Source organism: Leopardus geoffroyi, chromosome C3 (assembly GCF_018350155.1).
Source record: "Leopardus geoffroyi isolate Oge1 chromosome C3, O.geoffroyi_Oge1_pat1.0, whole genome shotgun sequence".
In the NCBI taxonomy this organism is placed as follows: domain Eukaryota; kingdom Metazoa; phylum Chordata; class Mammalia; order Carnivora; family Felidae; genus Leopardus; species Leopardus geoffroyi.
Window position 1 is genome coordinate 75203169 of NC_059338.1, and position 26122 is coordinate 75229290.

The 26122-nt window shown below is 47.2% G+C and overlaps 1 protein-coding gene across 3 annotated transcripts in view; it reads left to right on the forward strand.

Moving 5' to 3' along the window:
- Positions 1 to 9193: 9193 nt before the first annotated feature.
- The window catches only part of FAM135B (family with sequence similarity 135 member B), a 281119-nt gene continuing 264190 nt past the window's right edge, over positions 9194 to 26122 (forward strand). The window contains exon 1 of one of the 3 annotated variants that reach the window (XM_045453577.1): positions 9194 to 9573. The gene's annotated coding sequence lies outside the window, so the exon portion shown is untranslated. The remainder of the gene's footprint in view (positions 9574 to 26122) is intronic. The other 2 variants (XM_045453575.1, XM_045453573.1) reach the window with 2 other exon arrangements.

The following is a 26122-nucleotide window of genomic DNA, read 5'->3' on the forward strand; positions in this document are numbered from 1 at the left end:
AAGTAGATAAATTAGTAACAGACACACAAATGGTACCTAGGTCTAAATCTAACAAAATATTCAAGTGACTTAATAAGAAATTATAAAGTTTTATTGCAATAGAAGACTAACATAAATGTATAGTTGTTTTCATAAATACGTCGGTTACTCCAAATTGCTCTGTGGATTTAATGCAATTCCAATAAAAAAAACTAAATGGCCTCATTATGAAACTTAACAACACCTAAACTTTATTTATTTATTTTTTTTTTAAAATTTTTTTTTTCAACGTCTTATTTATTTTTGGGACAGAGAGAGACAGAGCATGAACGGGGGAGGGGCAGAGAGAGAGGGAGACACAGAATCGGAAACAGGCTCCAGGCTCTGAGCCATCAGCCCAGAGCCTGACGCAGGGCTCGAACTCACGGACCGCGAGATCGTGACCTGGCTGAAGTCGGACGCTTAACCGACTGCGCCACCCAGGCGCCCCTTCAACACCTAAACTTTAAATGAAGAAAGAAATTTTGGTCCCATTTCTTCCAGACCCCTACAGTCTGTGTTGTCATGAATAGTTGCTACATTCCTGAAGAGGAATCAGGCGCCCAACACTCCTACTAGATCAAAAGTTCAATGCAAAACTGCAGTATTATAAAAGGTTGCATAGTCTTGTTAAGAGGGAAAGAAAACTATATCAATGGCATATGTGGACTGCCCAGAGCCAATCCCCTTGCAGATGCAAGTTCATGCACCACGGAGTTGGCCTGGCAGATTACTATGGGGGTAGGGTGGGGACAGGGGCTAGATGAGGAACAGTGCTAGGTAAGTGGATGGAAAGCTTAAATGTAAAAACCAAAGACATACCATTTAAGAATTAATAGTATAGCAGAGGGTTTTAATGGCCTCAGGAGCGAAGAGTATGGAGAGGGTCAAAAAAGAGCAAAGATCAAGAAAAAAGGGTAAATTGGGCATGAGTAACACTATGGAATGTGGATAGATAGGCAAGAACCACAGGTTGTGAGAGCTGCTGATGTCATAAGAATTCCTACAAACCCGTTAAGAAAAAGATAAATGATCCAATAATAATAATCAGCAAATTACAAGCATTTAATTAATTTATTTTTTAATTAAAATTTGTTTTAATGCTTATTTTTGAGACAGGGAGAGAGAGAGAGAGAGAGAGAGAGCACAAACGAGAGACCTGCAGAGGAGCAGAGAGAGAAGGAGAGAGAATTCCCAAGCAGGCTCCATGCTGTCAGCACAGAGTCCAATGTGGGGCTCAACTCACAAACCGTGAGGTCATGACCTGAGCTGAAATCAAGAGTCAGAGGCTTAACTGAGCCACATGGGCACTCCAAAATAACAAGTATTTTAGATAAATGGTCAGTAAGCATCTATAAAGATCTGAACATCATCAGTCATCAGAAATGTGCAAATTAAACCCAGTTCTGAAGGAGATGCCATTTCCAGATCCATCTGATTAGCAAAATCACAGCCTGACCTTACCAGGTGTTGAAAAGATGGGCCGCCGTGGGAACGAGTGTTCCCTGCTGATATAAGCGTAAAATGATGCGCTCACTTTGGAAAACAAGGTGCTACGACTCAGTTAATTGGACTCTGTAACTCAGCAACTGTCTTAAATATAGAGAAAAACTGGCAGGGGTATACCAGGAGATGCACCTGAATGTTCGTGAATATTCCTGTTTATCTGAATATTCATAACATCCTTATTGGAAAGAGTGCACACACACATACACAGGGGAAATGACCCAAGTGTCCCTCAGCAGTACAATGTCTTCATCCCTTAGTGGAAACCTGTCCTTAAAGAAAGTCTTACGTAGCAACGAGGACATATGAATTCAGCTACCTGGGCCAATATGATTGACTCTCAGAAGCCTGTGAAGGAGGAAAAACAGGTCTCAGAATACGTATAACTTCATTCCTGTAATGAAAATAACTACACCATGACCTTTAAGAGCTATATAGGTAGTAACATGTAGAGAAAGCATGGGACTTACTACACAGAATTCAGAGTAACATCTGGTGGGGGAAAGCAAGGGCACGGGATTGGGATTGGGGTCAGGAAAGGACATACGGTATGAGCAATGTTCTTTTCCTTAACTGGATTGGCTACACCCACTTCAAATTATTATCTTTTAATGAACATGTGTGTTCCCACCTTATGTACATGCATAATATATATATGTATATATTTTTATCTGCTTAATATGAAAAAAACCCCTTAAAACAAATAAGAACTACACTCAATCGAGGGAGAAAACACTGGGATCACATAAGAGTCATATATCGAGCTGAGTTTCATGTTGAACTTGCCCTTTTCCATCAAGGCAGCAAAGGCAAGGAGGGGATGGGATGCAGGTCTGGTGGCCCATGAACTGCCCACATCAGAGGGGGTCTTTGTGGTTTTCTTGGAAATCTTGTCCATTACAGAGAGGAGAAGACTGAGGCTCAGAGAGTCAGAGTGGTTTTCCCAAGGTCACAGAGCTACCTACTTGCAGAGTTGGTATTAGAAGCAAGGTTTGCGGCTCCCTGACTATATTATTCTAAGCAGGTTATCACCTGGTCACTGAGCCTTTTGTAAACACCCCCTAACAGAAATGAGAAGGAAGGTGAGCCACCAGTCACTCGTGTCTAAGGAGCCAACAGAAGACTGTAGGAGTCTGGCAGGAATGGGTCTAAGGTGTACTGGGTGCCCGGTAGGGGCCGGGTCTGTGCTGGGCACGTGCGCACACTGGTTACTGAATGTCTTAGAAGATCCCACAGGGGCAGCGTTCACATCCTATTACACAGAGGAGGAAATGAGTCTCTGAGAAAAAGGGATAGAATGTGCTCAAGATAAATTCTTCTCCTTTATCATTCGCCAAGGGAAGGTCTTGCTGGAACGGGGCCTGGAGTTTCTGCTGACATGAGCGATACTGAAGTCCCAAACTCTTCGACTAAGACAAGTGAGAACACCCTGGCCAACTCCCAAGGCTGTGTCCTTTATAAAAGGGAGAATTTGTCCCCAAAGTACTAGTGTAGTCATTTAATTTAATGGCTCACCAACTTAAAATGATGGAGATTAATTTTATATATGTAGGGATATCCTTTCTTGCGACGAAGAGTGGTATCGTTATTGTCCAACTTAGTAAGGGTGTCGTTAAGCTCACTCTCCACTCAATGATCCCCCCACCTTTTTTCCAAAGTTGCCGATGTTCTAGAAACACAAATGATTTATTTGTTACCAACTAACTTCTTTTCTCGGTAGTGATTCTAGCTTTTCTCAGCAGTGAAGTAATGAGCCTCATTAAGTGTGATAAGTAAACATAAATCCTGCACCCAGAACTGCATCAGCCACTCATTATACAGACGTTCCTTACAAGTCCTCAGAGTAGGCTGGAGGAGGTCACGGGGAGGAGGTGACCCCAGGTTGACCCGAGAGCTGGCCCCAGGCAGTCGGAGGCCTGTCCCCCTCTCCTGTGCTGAGAATGTATCTTCTACCCTGTTTCTACCGGGAAGCTGTTTTTAAGGCCTTGAAAAATAATGTGGTGTTGCCAACCTTGGAAGACGTAGTGAGTGACCCTCTTAGAGCTTCTCTATAAACTCTGAAGATCCTGGTGGCTGGGGACAGACATCCCCTGGTCTTTTGGCCAAGACAAGCCTTGCAAGTAAGTCCCCCTGTTATCCAACCTGCCACCTGCCCATCTGGCATTTAGTGGGAAGGGACAGGGATGCTGTTGAACATTCTACAAAGCACAGGGAAGCCCTCATGACAAATCATCTGGTCCCAAATGTCAATGAAGCCGAGGCTGAGAAACATCGTATTAGATGATGATAGTGAGATCCCTATATAATGTGAAAACATAAGCCCCACAGATAACAAAAGCCATGTCACTGAACAGTAGTATTTCCTAGTGGCCAAGAGCAGGGACTGACCGTTCACATCTAGGCTTGGCCCCTTATAGCTGTGTCTTTTAGTCAAGGTCTGCCATCTGGCCTCCGTCTCCTCCCAAGAGGGCTCTCGTCGGGTTGATGTAAAGATGAAATGAGCCACTCTATGAAGTGTGAAAGAGCTATAAGAGCTCAGTTGTGCGTCTGCTGCTCTCACCATTGCACAAGCTGCAAATAAAGCAATAAGAACAGAATGTGATAAAACAAAAATGTGAAGGCCTGGGCTGATGTGCTCATGTGCTGCTAAGGTATCTCCCTCCAAGACCTATCCCAAAGGTGTAACAGAGTCAGCCTCCCCCCGACGCCCCTGCTCACCCCTGTGCCAACCAAACTGACCTCAGTTGGTCAAATTGAACGTGTTAACCAAGTACCTGTCACAAGTGCAAAGATGGTTAAAGCAAACTTCTGCTTTTTGGTGGGCAGGGCAAACAAGACAAATACACAAGAGGAAAATCACATCAAAATCTATTCAAGTGAAGTTTTAAGGTGTAGTGAGCACCATCTATATATTCCAGACAGTATGACAGGGGTTGAGTAAAGAAAGATAAAAAGACTCAGGCTCTTCTGTAAATTTCCTTCAGAGTCCTCAGTCTAGCGTGGGAAATACATTTTTATATAAGTAATTATACGACGAGGCTCTGAGGGCATTATCCAAGTGTGCGTCAGAGGCTCAGTGGAGGAGGTATGAATGTTAAGGTAGATCTGGGAAGGTTCCGTGAGGGGAAGAATATGTAGACACAGGTTTGAAGCATGAGCAGGAATTCACGGATGTGCCAGACAGCCTGGGGCTTTCTGGAAAGTACAGGCGGTTTCGTATTGCTGGACCAAACAGAGCAGGAATCAGATGTCAGCTGGCTAGGAATGGTAGGCCATGAAGCTTAGAGCTTATTCTGAAAGTCTGGAATCACTCCTCAACAGTCTTCAGAGTCAGTGATAGCACCAGAGTTACATTTTTTAAAAATTTATTCATTTATTTAAGTAATCTCTACACCCAACGTGGGGCTTGAACTCACAACCCTGAGATCAAGAGTCATATGCTCTTCTGACTGAGCCAGTTGGACACCCACAAAGTTAATTTTTAAAAGATCAATAGGATGGGGGCTCCTGGGTGGCTCAGGCCATTGAGCACCCAACTCTTGATTTCTGTTGAGGTCAGGATCCTAGGGTCGTGGGATTGAGCCCTGTGTCGGGCTCCACGCTGAGCATGGAGTTAGCTTAAGATTCTCTCTCTAGGGGCGCTTGGGTGGCTCGGTTGGTTGGACATCTGACTTTGGCTCAGGTTATGATCTCACAGTTGGTGGGTTCGGGCTCTGTGCTGACCGCTCTTCGGATTCTGTCTCTCTCTCTCTCTCTCTCTCTTTCTCTCTCTCTGCCCCTCCCCCACTCACACTCTCTCTCTCCCTCTCTCTCAAAACCAAATAAATGTTAAAAAAAAATTAAAAAAAAAAGATTCTGTCTCCCCCCCACTCAAGCTTGTTCTCTCTCTTACTCTAAAAAGAAAAAAAACATCAGTAGGATGTGTGTGGCAGATGGGTTACTGGGGACATCGGAATTAGGGGGATCAGTTGGGAAATAACTGTGGTATTTCAGATAAGAAATTGGGTGGTCCCAGGCCAAGGTGGTGGCACAGGGGTGGACAGAAAGTGTGATGGATAATCCAGCATCTCAAGCACCTCCTCTATTTCACCAACTTGTTCCAACATTAAAAAAATAACAGCTCAGGGATATGCATACATAGCCCCTACTCCACAAGAGGTCCGGTGTTAGGTTTTAATCCATTTAATCTTCCTAGTAAATCTGTGACATGTATTGTGTTATCATCCTTGTTTTCTGGAAGGGGACCTTGAGATACAATTAGCTTAAGCTGTATTGTAAAGGGTACATAGCAAGGGAATAGCAAAGCCAGATTTCAAGGCCAGGCAAGCTGCCCCCGTCTGTGTTCTACTGGCAGGAAGCGAAGTTTCCCTCTCTTGGGGATCTCTCTCCTCTCAAGTTGTTGTAAAACAGTGGGGGCTTACACAGTCCCCGTGGGAGGTTATTCCAACATACTCCCGTCCTGCGGAGCTCCCTGAGTCTGATGAGTATTTCGTGACAGTTGCTTCTTGTTACCACAGGATGTCACCATTGAAAACCTGTCTTCTAAGACAGTGTGAGAAAATGCTGGTCCCTCTGCTGTGATTCTGTACTCATCCTGAATGGGCTCCAGCCCCTGTGAGGGAGAGCAAGCTCAATCCTATAGAATCAAACTCGGCCAGAAGGATCCCATGCTTCTTAGCTGTCTGTCTCAATGCTCAGCTCTTTCAAATGGGGTGTCACCTTCCGGCTGCACCGGAAGCCTGGGCTTACATCAGGCACTGCGTCTGTCCCAGAATCCCTGTCCTCGAGTCCGATCTGCCGCTGCTCATCTCAGAACATAAGACTAAGATTCTACCCATTTCCTTAGACACCATCACTCACAGAGTCCTGTTGAAGAAGATTAAAAAAAAACAAACACAAAACTGTCCCAGAGTCCTGTTATAGATGACTCTGAGAGCTATTTACGTGGCGGAATTGACAGAAGTTGGTATTTAATTAGATGTGTGGGAGATGAGGTGGGTAGAGAGAATGAGACAGGGGACCAGGGAGCCCAGGATGACGTTGAGTTTCTGGCTCGTTTCTGGCTGGTGGGTCGTTCCCTGAGAGGGAGGGGGACGGCGGTGGAGGGCTATTTCCTGGGCTCGCCATGGGGATTTCCCTTCCAAACCTCCAGTGGCCCCCTAGTTGCCAAGAGCCTCACACTGTGGGTCTGAGAATGTACCAGTTTGGAGTGAGGCATTGCACGGAGCTTGTCCATGAGGGGGGCACTGGTGAGGGACTCTCTGGGTCCAGAGGGCATCACTCCAGCTAGACAATTGATGGGTGTCATGTTGGCCACCATGGCCCATGGCCACCATCACTGTCATCGTGGGGAAGACCCTGGGGCCTGACACATAGCTACCCTAGTCCTGGCACTGGTGACCGTGGGCTTCTGGAGACCTCATATCCTGTCTCTGTGCCCTCCTCTCTCCTCACCTGCAGTCCATGAGCATAGCAGGACTGACGAGCCAGGCGTAATGGTAATAAGTCATCATACTATTGTGCCCAATAGGAATTGGGGCAGTGGGAGGAGTGGGCCTGGGGCCACGTCCGTTTGGGACATGTTGCACACTGCATCTGAAGTCCTCTCCAGGTTCATTAAGCTTCTAGATACAGATGGTAACACATGATGCATGTATGTAATTTATTTTTGGTTCAAAAATTTAAGTTTCATAAAAGCGCAAGTGAAAGTCTTTCTCTCACCCAGACTTTGTCCGCAGGGTTCTCCACCCACCCCAGCCCCACAGCTAATAAGGTCTACTTTACACGTTTCTTACATAACCTTCTGACGTATTTTTTTTTTAACGTTTATTTATTTTTGAGACAGAGAGAGACAGAGCATGAATGGGGGGAGGGTCAGAGAGAGGGAGACACAGAATCGGAAGCAGGCTCCAGGCTCCGAGCTGTCAGCACAGAGCCCCACGCGGGGCTCGAACTCGTGAACCACAAGATCATGACCTGAGACGAAGTCGGACACTTAACCGACTGAGCCACCCAGGCGCTCCCCTTCTGACGTATTTTTATGCCCAAACAAGCAAATTCAAATATGCATTTGTGTCTCCCCCCCCACCCCCCCCCCCGCCGCTTCTTTCCCAAGAGTTTTCTTATTCCAAACACTGTTCCACACTTTGCTTTTTCGTGTAATAATAATATATCCTGGAGATCTTTTATTGGGGCAATTGAAACACATCAGGCTACAAGCCAACCTTGTGCTGCAGGCATATCTGCGCTGCTGGGGACCAGCAAATGCAGAGCGAAACGCTGGGGACTTGTACTCACATTCAAAAATAAGGCTGCATAACAATGCAATGTTTATGGCAAAATAAATGGCACATTATTTTGATCACATTTTAAAGGCAAAAAAATCCTGAGAGAAAAGAATCCATATTCTCCTTGGAGAGAGATAAATATTCATTTATTTGCCATACAGTAAACGTTTACTGAGCACATATGTTGTCCAAGGCTCGGGTGGGTGCTGCTGGAAGGACACGCAAGGCAGACAGAAGGCGGCCTTCCTCTGAAGGCCCTCTGGCCTCTGGCCAGGGCGGCAGGGCCCTCTTGGTGATATCCACCTCACCCTCACCGCACGCTCTCCAACCAAGGGTGACTTTCCCAAATTGGGGACCCAGCCTTTCTCCTGCTTAAGCTCCTTCAGTGGCTCCCTGTGGTCATTAGGGTCGAATTCCAGCCCCCTCACTTGGCTCTCAAGGCCCCTGACGTGCAGCTCTGAACCTCCCCTGGCCAGCTCTGCTCCCGCTGTCCTGGATCGCTAGTGTGGATAAAAACCGGTGCTGGCTGGCTTGCCTCCAGGCCTTCGCACGCTCGGGTCCTCTCTGGACGGAGCGTCCCCAGACTTCACTTTCCCCTGCTTTCTCTTGTCCCTTCTTGCAGGCATTTTGTCCCGTCTTGCAGGCATTACCGCCCTCCAACCCGCAACGGGAGGAGCCGCGAGTCACCGCGGCTGCTGGGTTTACAAGCTGTGGTCCCTGCTGGGACGTGAGCCGGCGCAGCCCACTCTCCCGAACTGCGCCCTGTCCCCCCGTCGGGGGCCGGTGCCTCCTGTGTACAACGCGAGGGCCACGAGGCCTTCCTAACAGGGCGGGCGAGAACTGGGGGCCTCTGGGTGTGCAGCACCTGGCGAGGGGTGCTCGGTACATGGCAGCTGGTCCAACCCTCCTCCTGCCACTCCTCCTCCTCCGGCCCCGGGGGCCACGTCTCACGGAGGTCTGAACCCCTGACGGCCAGCAGGGCGCAGGTGGGCAGCACCCCTGGGCTCGTCGGTGGGTCGATGTCCCCGCTGACCTGGGGGGGGTGGGAGGCAGAGCTCGCTCGGGGCTCTAGCCCCTCCCGGGCCGCTCCCCCGGGGCCGCTCCTCCCCGTGGAACGGGCGACCTCCCCCCTCCCCCCTGGGGGTTCCGGGAAGGGCCCGGCCACGCGGGAGGGCGCCTCCCGAGCGCTCACTGAGCATGCTCTGGCCCGCGGGCGGCGGGGGCGGGCGGCGAGGCGGGCGCCCCCCACAGGCCGGCGGGCGGCGAGCCCGGCGCCGGCTCGCGCGCACGGGCCCGGGGCGGGGCGCGGGGTCGGGGGCGAGCGGGCGGGGGCGGGGCGCGGGGTCGGGGGCGAGCGGGCGGGGGCGGGGCGGGAGCGCGGGCGCCGCGGAGAGCCGAGCCGCCGGGCGCCAGCGCAGCCGCGCCGCGTCCTCCTCCGCAGTGGTGGCGGCCGGCCCCGGCCCGGTGCCCAGCCTCGCCGCCCGGGCCGGCTCGCGGGGCTGCCCGGAGGGCCGCGGCCGGGCAGCTGTTGCGCCGCGAGGGGGCAGCTGCGGAGTTCCATAACCATAGCAACCGCATCAGCACCGCGGCGGCGGCGCGGGCAGCAGCGCTCGCTCCTCCTCCAGGCAGCCTCGCCGCGGGCACCGGAGACCCAGCTCGCGGCCGCCCGGACCCCGCGGAGCGCCCACCGCCGCTGCGGAGAGCCGGCAGGGAGCGAGCCGGCGCGGCCCGGAGCCGAGGGGAGCCCTGCAGCGGGAGACAGGTAGGTGAGCGCGCTCGGGGTCGGCGGCTGCAAACTCTCTCCTCGGTGGCAGTGACGTTTCTGGAAGCGTGGTCGCTAGTTGGATGGCTTTCTGTTACTTAACAGGGATTCCGCCGCGAAATGTGGTTTGTCTCCTTCGGTCTCCCCCTCGGTCGGACCGTCCTCTGGTCTCCAGGCACATCTGGGCAGGTCTGAGAGGGCAGGAGGGGAGATGTGGGGTGACAGGCGGGGAGATCCGCTGGGTCAGTGAGGGGGTCCCCGCGGAAGTCCCACACGGAGGCTGAGGGAGCACATCCAGACCCTGGTGCAGGCAGGTCCTCTGAGCCCGTGAACCGCCCCCCCTCTACCCACCCCCCCCGCCCCCGGGGCAGGTTCGGGAGAAGCCCGTGTTGGGGTGAAGCGGGCGGTGGTAGCGATGCTCTGTGATCCAGGCTGACCCAGAGACCTCTTCTCCCTGTGGCTTGGCTGGGGACAGGGGTGTGGGGGGTGGGGGGGGGCACTGCAGCTCGGCTATGACATGGAAAGGGACCAGAGCGCACACCAGCTCCTGATCTGTAAAGTCGCCTTCAAGCCCAGCAACCGGAGGGGACATTTGGACAAGGGAAGTAGTAACTATTATTATTTCGGGACCCAGGGGTGTCCCTGGAGTTAATCATGTTATTGCCTTTGACTGTTGGGGGTGGAGGGGGGGGGACTAGATAGAAAATTATAAGTGAGCAATCAAAATGCCCCCTCCCTGCCTCCTCACCTCATTTCTATCCCCCACCTCCACCCACCCCACTATTGTCAGCAAAACAAAGCTGACACCGAGGATAATAACACTCTTTGTCCCCTTGGCCACCCAGGGCTCTAGCCATTGGCAGACTATCCCACTTGGAGACAGAGAATTTCGCTTCAGTTCTCTATTTGAACTAGGGAAGCATTGGTTTTTCTTCAGGTTCTGATGCTCCTGCTATTAAGAGATGTGCCAGAGCTGAGAAGCACCTGTCCACATGGAGGGATGGACTGTTAACCACATGTGCGGGCTAGAGAGAGGGGCAGAGGTTTGGGCAAAGATTCCAGACCCAGTTCCGTGGGGGCCAGGACCCCAGAAGAACATAGAGAAGGGAGATAAAGTTAGGTGGATAATTTGGATCTGCAGGCTCTTGCATATGGGTAAGTGGGTCTCTGGGTAATTTCCAGGATGGACAGCCACTGACTTTTGTAGGGCTTTCTCTTTTTATCCTAGCCTCAGGGGACAGTGGTAAGTCCCAGTTAAAAGGCCATGTTCTTTAATTGGGCTTTTAATTTATGCTGTAGTTATGTTGCCTGAGGGGATGTGATTTGACCAGCATTTCAGCTGGGATTCATGTCGTAATGAGGGTGATATTATTGTATTCCAGGCAGATGGTAAGGTGTAGAGAAAAGAGGACAAGATCTGGAGTCAGAAGACATGGTTTTGAGCTCTCATTCCACCATACACTCGCTGTGTGACCTTGAGATGCTCCTCTCTCTCATCTGTAGAATGGGGATACTAAATTCTTGCACCTTGCCAGGCTCTTGTGACCATTGAGTGGGGTGATGGAAGGGGTGGGTGGAGAAAGGCTTTTCGAAACCTAACATGCCATGCAAATAAAAAGGATCGTCGTCATCTTCTGAAGAAACTCCCTTGTTCAGATCAGCAAATCATTAAACGTGAAATGGGGGTAGAAATATTGGTCAGTGACTCACAGTTGAAATGCTGTAGTGTGGTCCAGGATACACTCAGGGAGATACAAAGAGGGTTTTATCAGGGTCAGCACAGCATGTGATCCCTGTTTACAAACGTTGAAAGTCAAGAGCTTTGCCATCCAGTGCAGTACGCTCGTTTGGGAACACCGAGGTCTGCTCACCTCAGAGTTGGACGAAGCGTTCCCACAGTGTAAACAGGGATTTGCACATAATAGAGACTCATTTAAACGCTGGTTGGATGGATACGTTGGGCAGAGCTCCTCGTGGGCAAGATTTAACCTTCACACAACTCTGCTCCATAATGGCACATATTTACCGAATGTTTGTCCAATTTGAACGCTTTCTGCTTGATGTCATTGGTGAGGGAACCATAATTTTCTGGAAGGAGCCAGGACTGCCTTCCACCATTCTCTGCTCTTTTAAACCCTTCCTTTTGGTCATGCTGGCCTCTCTGCCTGGAATGACCATTTCCCACTTCGTCTTCCCTCTGCGACCCAATTCCAATGCCCCTCCTGATGGGAAGCCTTCCTGCTCTCTTCTCTGCGCCCCCACGGCACTTTGGGCCTGCTCTCTGTCAGCCTGTGCTGTGTCACATGGCCATTGCTTGCCCATATGTCTGCCGTCTCTAGAGTTCATGCTTCCTGAGGGGGGGAACCTTGCCTTATTCTACCATGGTTGGGGCCCCAGCACCTGGCATACAACTGCCCCGGTGAGCAGTTGAGTAAGTGAAGGAGCCTTACCTTCAACATGACCACATGCCCAGGAAGAGGCTTGCACCAAGGCTGCCCCGGCCACATTCTCCCCGTCTCAGTATGTGCAGCAAGCCTGAAGGATGCTTGCTGGGTTGTTGTGCATTATTAGGGTCAGCCCACTGAAGCACAGTGAAGGAGAACAGAAACACACATTTTGCCTTAAAATGCTCATTTTTTTTTTCAAGTGGGTACTTTAGAATAACTGTAATCTAGTGTTGAATGGCCTTCATATAACATTTGCTGAAAACATCTGATGGAATATTTTAAACTCAAAATGTATTTGTCTCCTTTCAATTTCTTTCCTTGATTTCTAGTATTATGGAAAAGGACATAGACAGGATCAAGAAAGGCTAGATTTGAATCCGGTTGTAAGGGACCCAGACGTAGGACACTTGATCTCCTCATGCCTCAGTTTCTTCACTTGTAAAATGAGGATGATATTACCCATCTAACAGGGATGCTGAGAGTTTGGAATAAATGGATAGGTGTGCCGTAAAAGCAATTCATAAGCTATAAAATACTATACTCAATACATTATTTATCGTCCTTAAATTTTGTTGTTGTTGTTGTTCTGGGAAATGAGCAAAATCTCTATGTCTGATTACATAGCACCAGACAAGATGGGCTGGAAATTCTGGCTCTTCCACTTGTGAGCTCTGTGTGACCTTCAGTAAGTCATTTTGTCCCCATCAGCCCTTTGCCATATCTGCATAGCATTATAATAACGGCTACCTTTCAAGATGGATTGGGAAGATGTACAGTAAGGGAAGTGCCATGATATCTGTAATTTTCAAATGATAGATATAATTGCCAATAATAGAAGGTTTCAGAATTTTTTGAAATGCCCCTGATGCATTTCCTCCTTGTATTTTGCCTACCTTTCTTACAGAGAGAGAAAGGGAAGGAGAGAGGGAGGGAGAGAGGGAGAGGGAGAAGGAGAGAGAGAGAGAGAGAGAGAGAGAGAGAGAGAGAGAGAATACTAATATACCCAGAGCTGTGTTTTTCATGCAAGATACCATGGGGAATAGAATAAGCTAAAGATTTAGATTTGCAGACTGAGCCCTCGTTCTAGCTCTGATATTAACTGCATATGGACCGTCGCTCTATGCCTCACCTCAGGTTCTGGGCCTCAGTTTCTTCATCTGTAAATGGCCTGGATGATTTCCATGGCTCCATCTGGCTCTGCTTTTTCAGTGTTTCCATATCCTAGTCTACGTTTCTCTTCACCAAAGCCACATCTGTGGCTCTTGGCTGTCCTTTTGGTCGAGACTCATCACTTGTCCAGACTCTACATTTTAATTCACCATAACCACCATATTTCCCTTCTTTTAGAATTCTCCCCAGTCTAGAAGGCCAGTGTCCCTCAAGAGGACCCTGGGACTTAGGACGTGCATGCCACCCATCTTTGTCCCAGCCCAGTTCTTATCCAGCCCCAGGCGAGATGCTCTGCTTCTCAGTCCACGCTGAAAGATCACCTTCATTCAAAATACAAGAAACTGTATGGATAAAGCCCGATCTTACTGGGCGAGCTGGAGGAGATTTGTAGACATCTCTAATATTTGCTGAGCTTCCCAGGCTCTGGGTACTCAGCAGCATGAAATGTTTGTGCTCAGACATGAATCACTTCTAGGTAGTTGCACCCACCTCAGGAGTGATTCCTGAGGGAGATTCTAGCACCACAAAGGAAACTGATGCCATGGGCCACCACCCTTTATTGTGGCTTTTCACCTCTGATGTGGATGGACAGGTGCTGTGGGGTGCCCAGTACAGGAGATCTGAATCAGTAGAATGCTGCGTGCCACTCGGCATGCCAGGCCCTGAGGGCCAACTGCGAACGAGCCAGGGATCTGCCCCGTGTACCCGGGGGAGACTGGAGGGAAGGGCCATCAGAAGGAGGAAGTGACGTGGAAATCCCTGGAAGCAAGAGGTAGCAAAGAAATGAAACAGATGCGCAGGACTGGAAGACAAGGAATGGAATGGTGTCCCTTGAGGCTGGGGAGGTAGTGAGGGGCTACATCTCTGAGAGTTTTAGGAGCCGCATTAAGGAGCTTGTGCTCTAAACTTAAGGTCAGCAGAGCCATGGAAAGGTTTGGAGTTGGGCAGAACGCTCTCCCTCTAGCTGCAGAGTAGAGGTTGGATTCTAGAAGATGGGTCAGCTGAGAAATATGGTGGCATCTTAGGACACTTGGCAGATAAAACTTGACTGAATTCAGGCAGTGAGAATTGGGATGACTCTTCCTGTCTGCATGATGGACAGAAAGTAGTGAAAGAAGGAACGCTGAAGAGGGAAAGAGGGAGAAGCATCAGATAAATGAACATACGTATCATTTGTCAAAGAGATATCAGTGGACCACTTTCGACCATTGGTGCAGGTCAAGGGGAGGGAGGGCTCATGGGTGACGCTAAGGGCTTTCTTTCTATCCCCACAGCAACCACTCTGGTTCCAGCCCTTTCTCTCTCACCTGGACTAATACACCAGGCTCTGAACTGACCCCCCCACCCGTCTACTCTGTACGTGGCAGCTAGAAGGCTTTTTGTAAAATTAAAATCAGACGTGATGAGACCACTTAGCAAATTTCAAGTATACAGTACAGTATGGTTAGCTGTCGTCACCATGCTGTGCATTGGATCTCCAAATCTTGTTTATCTTACATAACTGACACTTTGTACGCCTCGACCAGCCCCAGCCTCTGATAACCACCGTTCTACCCTCTGCTTCTGTGAGTTTGTTTTAGATTCTACACTTAAGTGAGATCAGATAGTATTTGTCTTTCTGTGCCTGGTTTATTTCACATGGCATGATGTCAGGTCTATTCATATTGTCACAAATAGCAGGACTTCCTTATTTTTTTTTTTTAAGACTGAGTAATAGACCATTTTATGTATAGACCGCTTATCCTTTACTTATGTAGACACCGATGGACATTTAGTTTGTTTCTGTATCTTGGCTACTCTGAATAATGCTATGGTGAGTGTAGGTATATCTTAGAGATCCTGATTTAAATTCCTTTGGGCATATAGTGAGAAGTGAGATTGCTGAGGGTGATTCCATTTTTAATCTTTTGAGAGGCCTTCATGCTGTTTTCCATAATGACTATACCAATTTACTTTCCCACCAACAGTGCTCCAAAGTTCCTGTTTCTTTACCTCTTCATCAAACTCTTACCTTAATTTTTTTTAAATAATAGTCATTTTAACAGGTGTGAAGTGATATCTCATTATAGTTTTGACTTGCATTTCCCTGATGATGAGTGATGTTGGACACTTTTTCATGTATCCCCTGAAGACAGTCGAGAAGACATACAAATGGACCTTCTTTGAAAATACATTGATTCAAGTCCTTTGCCTATTTTTTTTAATGTTTATTTATTCTTGAGACAGAGACAGAGTGTGAACAGGGGAGGGTCAGAGAGAGAGGGAGACACAGAATCTGAAATAGGCTCCAGGCTCTGAGCTGTCAGCACAGAGCCCAACGCGGAACTCAAACCCACGAACTGTGAGATCATGACCTGAGCCAAAGTCGGATGCTTAACTGACTGAGCCACCCAGGCGCCCCTGGCTATTTTTTTTATTGGCTTCTTTGTTTTTTTAAGTTTATTTTTACTTATTTTGAGATAGAGAAAGAGAGAGAAGGGCAGAGAGAGAGGGAGAAAGAGAGAATCCTCAACTGACAGCCCAGAGCCTGATGTGGGGCCAGAACTCATGAACCATGAGATCATGACCTGAGCTAAAATCAAGAGCCAGATGCTTAACTGACTGAGCCAGCCAGTACCCCATGATTGGGTTATTTGGGTATTTTTTGCTATTGAGTTGTATGAGTCCCATATATATTTTGGATATTAGCCATCTATCAGATCTATACCCTCCCTTTCTGTAGGTTGCCTTTCCATTCTGTGGACTGTTTCCTTTGTGATGCAGATGACTGTTAATTTGATGTAATCCCACTTGTTTATTTTTGCTTTGGTTGCCTGCACTTTTAGTATCATATCCAAAAAATTCATTGTCAAGACCGGTGTCCAGAGCTTTTTCCCTATTTATTATTTTAGGAGTTTTTTGGTTCCGGGTGTATGTGTAAGTCCAATCCATTTTGCTTTTTGTGCATAGTGTAAGATGAAGGTTCAGTTTTACTCTTTTCACACGAATATCAAGTTTCATGAACACTATTGATTGAAGAGACTATTCTTTCCTCACTGTGCCTTCTTGACACCCTTGTGAAAGATAAGTTAAACATATATGTGTGGGTTTATTTCTGGGCTCTCTACTCTGTTCCATGGGCACGTGTGTCTGTTTTTATGTCAGTACCATATTGTTTTGATTACAACAGCTTCGTCATATAATTTGAAATCAGGAAGCGTGATGCCTCCAGCTTTGTTCAGCAGTGAAAGGATTTATCCTGGGAAGACAGGTACCCATGGGCATTTTGGATTCAGGCTACAGTATAGAGAGTGCATTGGAGGGGCATAAGATGGGAAGCATAGAAACTTGGTGGGAAGTAATGGCAGGAAATCCAGGGTGTATGGAGGCAATGATGGCTGCAGCCAACGTTAAGGTAATAGGAGGAAGAGAGAACAAACTAGACAGATATTAAGGCAGTAGAATGTTAGGAAGTATGGGACCACCCGGGATACAGTGGAGAGGCATCAGGGATGACACTCAGTCTTCTGACCTGGTCTGATGGAATGGCCTTGTTGCTGTCCGCTGGCCTGGGGACGCAGGAGAAATAACAGATCTTGAGGGGGAAATGATGAGTTCTGTTTTGGATTAATAGACTTTTAGGTCTCTGAGGACATCTATGTACATTTTCAGCAATTAGAGATATCAGGCAAGCTCAGAATAGAGTTCTTGGCTGAATATAGACTTGGGGAATCATCAGCACATGGACGCTAATTGAGAGCATGGGAGTCGAAGTGATCACCCAAGGGAGGTGTATAGAATGAGGAGATGAAGACGTCCTTTTATCACCAGCTCTGTCTCCCACTGCCCGTGCAAAAATAAAACACAAAACACAAATGCACACTCGATAGCTTCCTCGTGCCTTCAGGGCTTCTCAACTGTGTTCCCACATTGCTGGCTAGGACAGATCTCCATCTGACATTTCCATGGCTCCTTCAAACCCTCATCTAAGACTTTCCTTTTAGGGGTCTTCCTGGACCACCGCGGCCAAACAGCTGCCTCTAGTCTCCAGCTACGGAACTTGCTGTGTTTTTCTCCATAGCATTCATCCCTGCATAAGCGTTGGCGTTATTATTACAGATGTATTTGTTTGCCTTTCTTATTGACTCTCTCCTCTGTAAGATGGTGAGCTCCGCGGTTGCAGGGACTTCGCCCTGTTTACAGCTGCACCAAACACTTAGAACGTCTCCTGGCACTCAGTGAGCCTGCGGCCAATATTTCTCAAAGCACATATAGAAGAAAAAAAAAAAATACCAGGAATCTTCAATAATGGAATGATGCCTTTTCCGTTTAAAAACAAATAACCATAGCCTTGTGCAAGTCGCATTTAGAACTCCTGGTCCGATGGTGGCCTTCCAGTTCAGGGTTACCCTGACCCATCTAGTCTCCTTTTTCCTGAGACTGACTGTTCTGGTTTGAAAACTGCACATTTTGCCTGCTGGGAACGCCCACCCCCAGTCCTAGACAAACCAGCCCGGTTGGTTTCCCTGGTTCTGACATGTGTTAGCCACCTGACCCTAGACAGGTACTCAGCCTCAAGGGATAGTCCTAGCTTAGATCCTGAGATGTAGACCTACCGCCTACATCCTTAATATAGAGCCTGAAGTGGCTCCTGGACAGGTGCTTGATTGAAGGGTGCTCTCGGATGAAAGGAGAGCTGGATAGGGAAGAAGACGGGCAGAGACGTCCATGCAGTCCTATCGGCTCTCCCGGCTCACACAGGGAGCTCTGGGGCACACGTGGTCCCACAGCATTTTCCACCTTGAGGCAACGTCATTTCCATGGATCCAATTGCGGGAAACATATCCACCAAGGTATTCCTGGGCAAAGCAGCCTGGATCAGCTGAGGAAAATTCTTGGGAGAACAGAGCAACGGTGGGTTGTTAACAGCTAACACAGCAGCTGGGGGATGGGTGTCCCAGCCTGATAGAAGGCGTCAAGGTGGGGCACTCTTTATGTCCGCTACATTCTAATTGATATTTCCACAGCCCTCCACCCCGAGTCTTTAAGACAAAGACGTTGCTTTGGGGCTTATGACATTCAGTCATAACACTCTGTGATCCTCATAGGATGTCTGTGCCCTAAGGAAGTCACGAAAACATACTATAAAAAACAATCTCCCTGAACTTTGTACTGCTGGGAACCCAAAGAACCTTGCTGTGGATTCCCTTCCTGATTTAGCAGTACCTTCTCCTGCTCATCTCTCTCTCTCTCTCTCTTTTTTTTTTTTTTTAACGTTTTTTCATCTTTGAGAGACAGAGAGAGACAGAGCATGCACGGGGAAGGGGCAGAGAAAGGGAGACATAGAATCCGAAGCAGGCTCCAGGCTCTGAGCCGTCAGCACAGAGCCTGACGCGGGGCTCGAACTCACAGACCATGAGATCATGACCTGAGCCAAAGTCAGACGCTTAACCGACTGAGCCACCCAGGTGCCCCTGCTGCTCATCTCTTAAAAGCATCATTGGTCAGGGCAAATTGCTGTAGGGTCCCAGCTACACAGGTACCTACCAGCCCAACCAGTCATGCACTGGCCTTTTGCTCACACCCTGCTCTCCGGTCACTGAACATTCTGGTACCGGGACCATGGTTTTCCTCACCACCCTGAGTCCTGCTGTTATCTTGAATGCCTTCCAAGTCCAGCTCAATGACTCTTGTAGCACCTTGGCCTTCACCTTCTCAGCTTAGGTGGCTTTTCCTGCCCTCCACTCAGCCATACCTTCATTCATATATCACACTTGTTATATGTACCAAATCATTTGTTGAACATCGCCTTCTCTCTTAGCTTTGCTTGCTGAATTCTTCCACTAATGCCATTTTTTATTTCATAGAAATCTCTGGCCAGTGATCTCTCCTCTTTTAATTCATTAACCCTCTTTTTCTATAACCCCTCCTTACTCCACTTGGGGGGGGCTTGGGTGTGCAGCTTCCACAATACTCTTTCCAATAACCCGCTAATAATTCCAGCTTTTCTCTGGGATATTGTGTGCTACTTTATCTGCAGTGACCTTAGTTTCTTTAAAACAATGATAATAGGCAGTCTATAAGGATTTTTTAAATGTTTATGTATTTATTTTTGGGAGAGAGAGAGTGAGCGAGCACAATTGCACAAGCGGGGGAGGGGCACAGAGAGAGAGAGAGAGAGAGAGAGAGAGAGAGAGAGAGAATCCCAAGCAGGCTCTGCACTGTCAGCCCAGAGCCCCATGTGGAGCTCGATTCCACAACTCTGAGATCAGGACCTGAGATGAAATCAGGAGTTGGACGCTCACTGACTGAGCCACCCAGGCGCCACCATAAGGAATTTTTAATGAAAATTAAGTGAAAAAATAAAAATAAATAAACTAAGCTAAATCAAATCTCTTATAGTACTTGGCACCCAGTAGGTGATTAATCAGTATTCTGATTAAAGGCTAATGTGTCTACTGCAATGTCAACTAAATGGTAGTGAGATTGACCTTCTGCTATGGAAAGTGAGGAGGCTGGATGAGACTCTTCCTTGAGTGGAACATGTCCATGGCTCCGTGGGGCTAACCATGGGGTATCCATGCTGTAACTTCAGAGATGTTCATGCTGTAGGGGTCTTCGAGGGCATCAGATGCTAAGTGATAAGCCATCACTTATGTTTTCAGAAGTGTGACAATGAGTCATCAAGGAAAAACTAAATCACAGTCTGTAAACTCTGCTGAAATAAGGCAGGGGAGTCTACTTTCTAAAATGAGTTGCATCAGAAATTGCTAAAATTAAATAGCAAAGTATTTAGTGTTAAAGGAGTTGGTATCAGTTTTCTGGAAAATTAATTTCTGGGCACATATCATCATAGCTGAGATGTTACTGTAGGAAAGGAGCAGAGAACCAAACTGGTGGTTTTTATGAAAACTTGTTGATCTTAAATCAGAACATAAAATATGCTGAAGAATAAATTGGCTTTTTTTTTTTTTAGTTTGTTTAAAGGAAGTGTTTAAAGATAAGATTATCCTTGGCATCTTGTGCCCAAGGTAGAATTCATCAAGCTCGGTATTTTAACATGCTGACTTGTGTTGGCCTTTTGGGAGAATAAAATGAATATTAATTTAATTGCTTCTGAATAATAGAATAGATTTCCTTGGTTTTCTTTCTTTCCCCTTCTTCCCAAGAGCATGGAGATGCCGGAGACAAAAATGATCATAAATCATCTTTAAGTGACAGGTCAGAATCAGATTACGTGGTGGTGCAGATGGGAGGGAAAGGAAGCTCATTCTAAGGACCTACAACATGCTGGTGACTGTTGTTAAGTACTTTTCCTGGTGCTACTTGTATTTGATCCCCATACAGGAGCTAGTACCAGCCCTCTTTAGGGCTGAGGAGGCCCTGGCACAGAGAGGGGCAGTAACTTGCTCACAGACCCACAGCTAGCAGGAGACAAAGCCTGGAGAGGTTCTCTCAAGTCCATCTGACCCTAAGGCATGTCCCTTTTCAGCCACCCTGCAGGTGTCCCTTGTGAAGGGCATTTAAAAGTCAGCTCTAGATCATAAAAAGCAAAACAAAGCAAAAAACGCAGAACAAAACTCAAGAACTGTTCAAAGTATTTGGCTTTTAAGCACTCAGCTGTGTGTGAATTTGGGGAAGTGGGGAAGCTTCTGTTTGACTTGGAATGTGAAGAGGGTGAGGAGGGGATTTGCTTGATGATCCCTAATACCAGGTCTGCTTCCAAAGTCGTTTGATGCTGGACTGTGCATGAAAACTGCAAGCATGTTCATCTCGAAGGGCTCTTTAGAGAATTAGGAGCCTGCTTAGGTTAAAAAAACAAAAAACAAAAAACAAGAAGTAATTCAGGGCAGTCTGTTCTCCCTAGTTGTTCAAGTAAGTGGTCAAAATTCTAGGTGCTTACCTTTTTGCGTTTATACTTTATTGACTATGTCAGACCAAAAAGAGAAAAAAAAAGCATTTACTGGGATTACAGATCTGTCATTTCTCCTTTGTGTGGTTTAACTGAGTGTCTCCTGGATATTTTCATTCAGAATTCAGTGATTAATGTATGTGTCAAAACTCTTGGTCTGTTGATGTAATAGATTATATACATTAAACTTAAAATCAATATATTACTTTTATTTAAAAATTTTTTTAATGTTTTATTTATTTTTAAGACAGAGAGAGACAGAGCGTGAGCAGGGAGCAGCAGAGAGAGAGGGAGACACAGAATCCAAAGCAGGCTCCAGGCTCTGAGCTGTCAGCACAGAGCCCGACACAGAGCTCGAACTCACAAACCGCGAGATCATGACCTGAGCCAAAGTCGGACGCTTAACCAACTGAGTCACCCAGGCGCCCCAGTATATTACTTTTAATATGTATTTCATCTTAAGTTAAAACTCAGGCTGGGTTGCCTGTATTGCGAGTCACACAGGAAGACGGTGTGCACTGGGCCAGAAGCTTCCTTTGCATGTAAACATGGGGTCCTGATTACAGCTGCCAGGGAAACGGAGAGTGAGGGGTCCTCGAACAGGGGGCTGGTTGATCTGTTTACAATTTCAGCACAATGTGTTTTTGCCCCTCACACACACACACACACACACACACACACACACACACACACACACATGCACACCCCCACACCTTCATCTGGGCAACCTCTTTACTGATTCAGATTCAACTCGATTGTCATCTCTTTGGAAAAGCCTTTCCCTGTTGCTCTGATGGTTGTTTCCATCCATTCCTTCTGGCCTCCCACAGCAGCTGGGCTTAGCTTGACCACAGCATCATCCTGTGAGAGGCTGTTGGGTGTGATGGTCATGCTCTGCTCCCAGCCTGTCTCTGTTCCTGTTCGCTCAGCCCCACTCCCGGCCCTGATGCACCCAGCAGCGATGTGCAAACACATTTATCTGAAGGTTACAAGGAGAGCATTTGGGTTCACAAAGTCCTGGCCATGTTCCAACTTTGCCACTAGCTCCGACTTGGAAAATTATTGAACTTCTCTGAATCTGTTTCTTCATCTGTAAGACAAGGATAATAAGGCCACTTTTCTCCTAGGTGGCCTGGACGATGAAATGATATGCCTACTGTATGTATGCAAAATATTTAGCAAAATGCCTGATACGTGGCAAAAGACTAGAGAAAGAATGGCTAATTTGTTAGTAAAGGAAGTTTGATAAAGTACATATTTTTTGCCACACATCATGCTGCAGGCTGGGGTTGCTGTTGAGAACAGGACAGACTTGGTCCCTCTCTCCTGGAACTTGTGTTTTTCTAGTGGGTTGAATTGGGAGAAGCCAGAAATAACATTCAGTCATTTCTTTTTTCTTTCTCTGCCAGACACTGCTCTTAAACATTCATTCATTCGTGCATGCATGCATGCATGCATTCATTCAACAAATATGTGAACACTTTCCCTGGTTCAGACACTTAACATGGATTTTCTCATATAATCTTCATAGCAGATTTATGAGACAAAAAACATCCTTACCTGTCCCTTTTCAGAAATGAAGACGCTGAAGCTTGGGGAGATTGGGTGGCTTGCCAGAAATTTCATAGAAGATCAATCTCAGAGCCCAAACTCCAAATCAGAGCCATTTTTTAAAGGTTTATTTTAATTTTAATTTTTCATTTAAATACAAGGTAACATATATGTAATAACCATTTCAAGAATAGAATTTAGTGGTTCATCATTTACATATAACACCTAGTGCTCATCCCAACAAGTTTCCTCCTTAATACCCATCACCCATTCGGCCCATTCCTGCCCCCCTACCTCCTTCCAGCAGCCCTCGGTTTGTTCTCTGTATTTAAGAGTCTCTTACGGTTTGTCTCCCTCCCTGTTTTTATCTTATTTTTCCTTCTCTTCCCCTATGTTCTTCTGTTTTGTTTCTTAAATTCCACTTATGAATGAAATCATAGAATATTTGTCTTTCTCTGACTTATGTTGCTTAGCATAATACCCTCTAGTTCCAACCACGTTGTTGCAAATGGCAAGATTTCATTCTTTTTGATCACCGAGTGATATTCCATTGTGTGTGTGTGTGTATGTGTGTGTGTGTGTGTGTGTGTGTGTATCACATCTTCTTTAAAAGATTTTTTTTAACGTTTATTTATTTTTGAGAGACGGAGACAGAGAATGAGGAGGGGAGGAACAGAGAGAGAGGGAGACACGGAATCCGAAGCAGGCTCCAGCCTGCTCGTGGGGCTCGAGCCCTCGAACTGTGAGATCATGACCTGAGCCGAAGTCAGGTGCTTAACCAGCTGAGCCACCCAGGCGCCCCATATATCACATCTTCTTTATCCATTTGTCAGTGGATGGACATTTAGGCTCTTTCCCTAATTTGGCTATTATTGATAGCGCTGCTATAAACACTGGGGTGCATGTGCTCCTTTGGATCAGCACTCCTGTATCCTCTGGATAAATTCCTAGTAGTGCAATTGCTGGGTCGTAGGGTAGTTCTATTTTTAACTTTTTGAGGAACCTCCATACTGTTTTCCAGAGTGGCTGCGCCAGTTTGCATTCCCACCAGCAGTGCAAGAGGGTTCCCGTTTCTCCACATCCTCGCCCACATCTGCTGTTTCCTGTCAACCCAGGGCCATTTGATTCCAAAGCTATTCTCTGAGGCTATGTTATTCAACAGAGACACTCAGAGTGCTCGGAGGACAGTGCACACTGGTGCTGGGATGAGTGGTCCTGCTTCTTTTAGGCTCAGTTCCCCCATTTTTAAAATGAAAAGGCTTGAAGAGATCATTCCTAGTGTCCTTTCTGCTGGGCTTCCTTCCACTTAGAAATCATTTGTCTTCCCTTTGAATTTGCTCCTTCGTGGAGCCCGTCTCATGCCTACGTCCCCTCATGCATGCTAGCTTGCCTTCTCTCTTTTAGTAGCTGCGTACGCATGCGTGCACGTGGGGTCTTCCCTAGGAGGCGGTGTGAAATTGAAGGTAGACGTACTTTGCAGTCTCTCTTTGTCTACACTGCTTTCCTACCACAGTTGTACACTAAATATTTGTGTCATTAATTGCTCAGATGGGATTTTCCTGTACAATCTGAGCGCACCAGCCCACAGAAGTGGGGCAATCCCAGTACATCAAAGTGCAGGTGTTATGGAACCAGTGGATCAGACCAGCTGAGGCAGGCTGAGAGCTGCTCCCCATACCAGGTTCCCCTGAGCTGACAATGGCTGAGAGTGGCTGTTGCTTCACTCCAGCCTTCTCATTTCCCAGAGAGTCCCTGTGGAAGCTGCATGAGAAGATTAAATTTTCAGGAATGATAGATCCACAGCTAAACTCCCCAGGGTCCGTGGGCGTCCAGACTCAGCCAACGTCCGCATTGTTTAGCCTTGTTTATTATTAGCCCAGTCCAGCCTGTGTGGTTGGTCCCCAGGAGAACCTCTCTGGAAAGTTCCCGCCTCAGGGTCTCACTCGCTCAGAAGGAGGCATTGAGCTTGCTAGTGGGGGTAAGCTCCAGGGAATAAACATCAGGAGTTACTTTGGTGGAAAAATTAGGTACCCAGGGATACCATTTGATTCTGTGTCTTTTTGAGCAGAGACTTCAAGGTGCTTTATAACTTAGAACCGAGACCTGGATTTTATTTCATTTATTCATCCAGGAGCTGTTACTGAGCACCTGTCTTGGCCCAAGTCTAGTGCTGAGGATACAAACAAAGGTATAATCATCATCATTATCTTCCTCATCATCCCAATAGCAAAGGTTATTGAACTTATTTTAAAAAGGCATTATGTTAAGCACTTTGCATGCATTTAAGTCTTTAATCTGTAAAGTGCACAACTCCAAGAATGCAGTTCACATTTTATTCTACACACACCTAACGGTAGGGCACGTTATCCCTTAGAGTTGTGTTCCCTGGTGGCCCTAGGGATGTCTCTGTGTTACAGATAAATAATTTAGAAAGGTAAAGGTCACAGCTTTAGTAGGTAGAGGTCATGGATTTAGAAGTACCTTTAAACATATTTTGAGTGCCTGATAAGGCAAGAGCACCGTTCTACAGGTTTCAAGTTATGGATGAGAAGGCAGATGATTAAGACAAGGGATCTAAAAGGAATTCATTAATTGCTATAGCAAGAACAGCCATGGAGTGGTCTCTGGAAGGTCAGGGGAGAGAGAGGAACTAGAGAATCAAGGAAGGTGCTGTGGAGGAGGTGATGTCTACCTTGGTTTGGATAGGCCACTTGTACCTCTACAGGCTGGGGCTGGTGGGGAAGGGCCCTTCTGAGGCAGAAGAATGCCGCAACACGGGGCTTCCTCCAGGGGACTGGTTCGTAGACTGGCTAGAATGACAAGGGCTCCCAGAGCATGTGGTGATGAGGAGGTGGTAGGAGGTGGGGGCGATAAGGTTTGCAGGCATCGGAATGGAAAGAGGTGTCATGGCAATGGGTTGAGGTCGTGTCTTGCGGGAGAAGTGTGTGTGGTTGTGCACCACTCAGAACTGGGTTCCTCTGTAGCAACAGAAAGACCGTGGCAAATCCAAATAGAGTTGTATTTTTCTCATGTAACAATAGGTCGGCTTGTACAGTTTCTTGTGGGAAGTCATTAAGGACCCCGGCTTCCTCCTGCCATCTTTAGCATGTAGCTTTTTCAGATGCAGGCTTATGAGACCTCTTCTCTACTATCAGGCATGGTGCCCGTATTCCAGATACATAGGGGGCAGGAAAGGCCAAGAGAAGAGGTGTGTGTCAGCCGTGTTCATCTCTTTAGATCAAGAAAACAATAGCTTTTTCCTAAACCCATCCAGGAGATTTTCACTAATATCTCCTTGGTCTGAACTAGGTCTCGTGGCCACCACTGACCAAAGAGACATCTGAAGAGGTGCTTATCTGGGCATGTGGTTGTGTCAGAAAAAAACAAAAACAAAAAAATCAGAGTTCTGTTTAGCAAGGATAAATATTGGATAAGAAACTGGCAGTGCCCACCATTGCGAGTGACGTGATCAGCTCAGGTTTACAAAAAT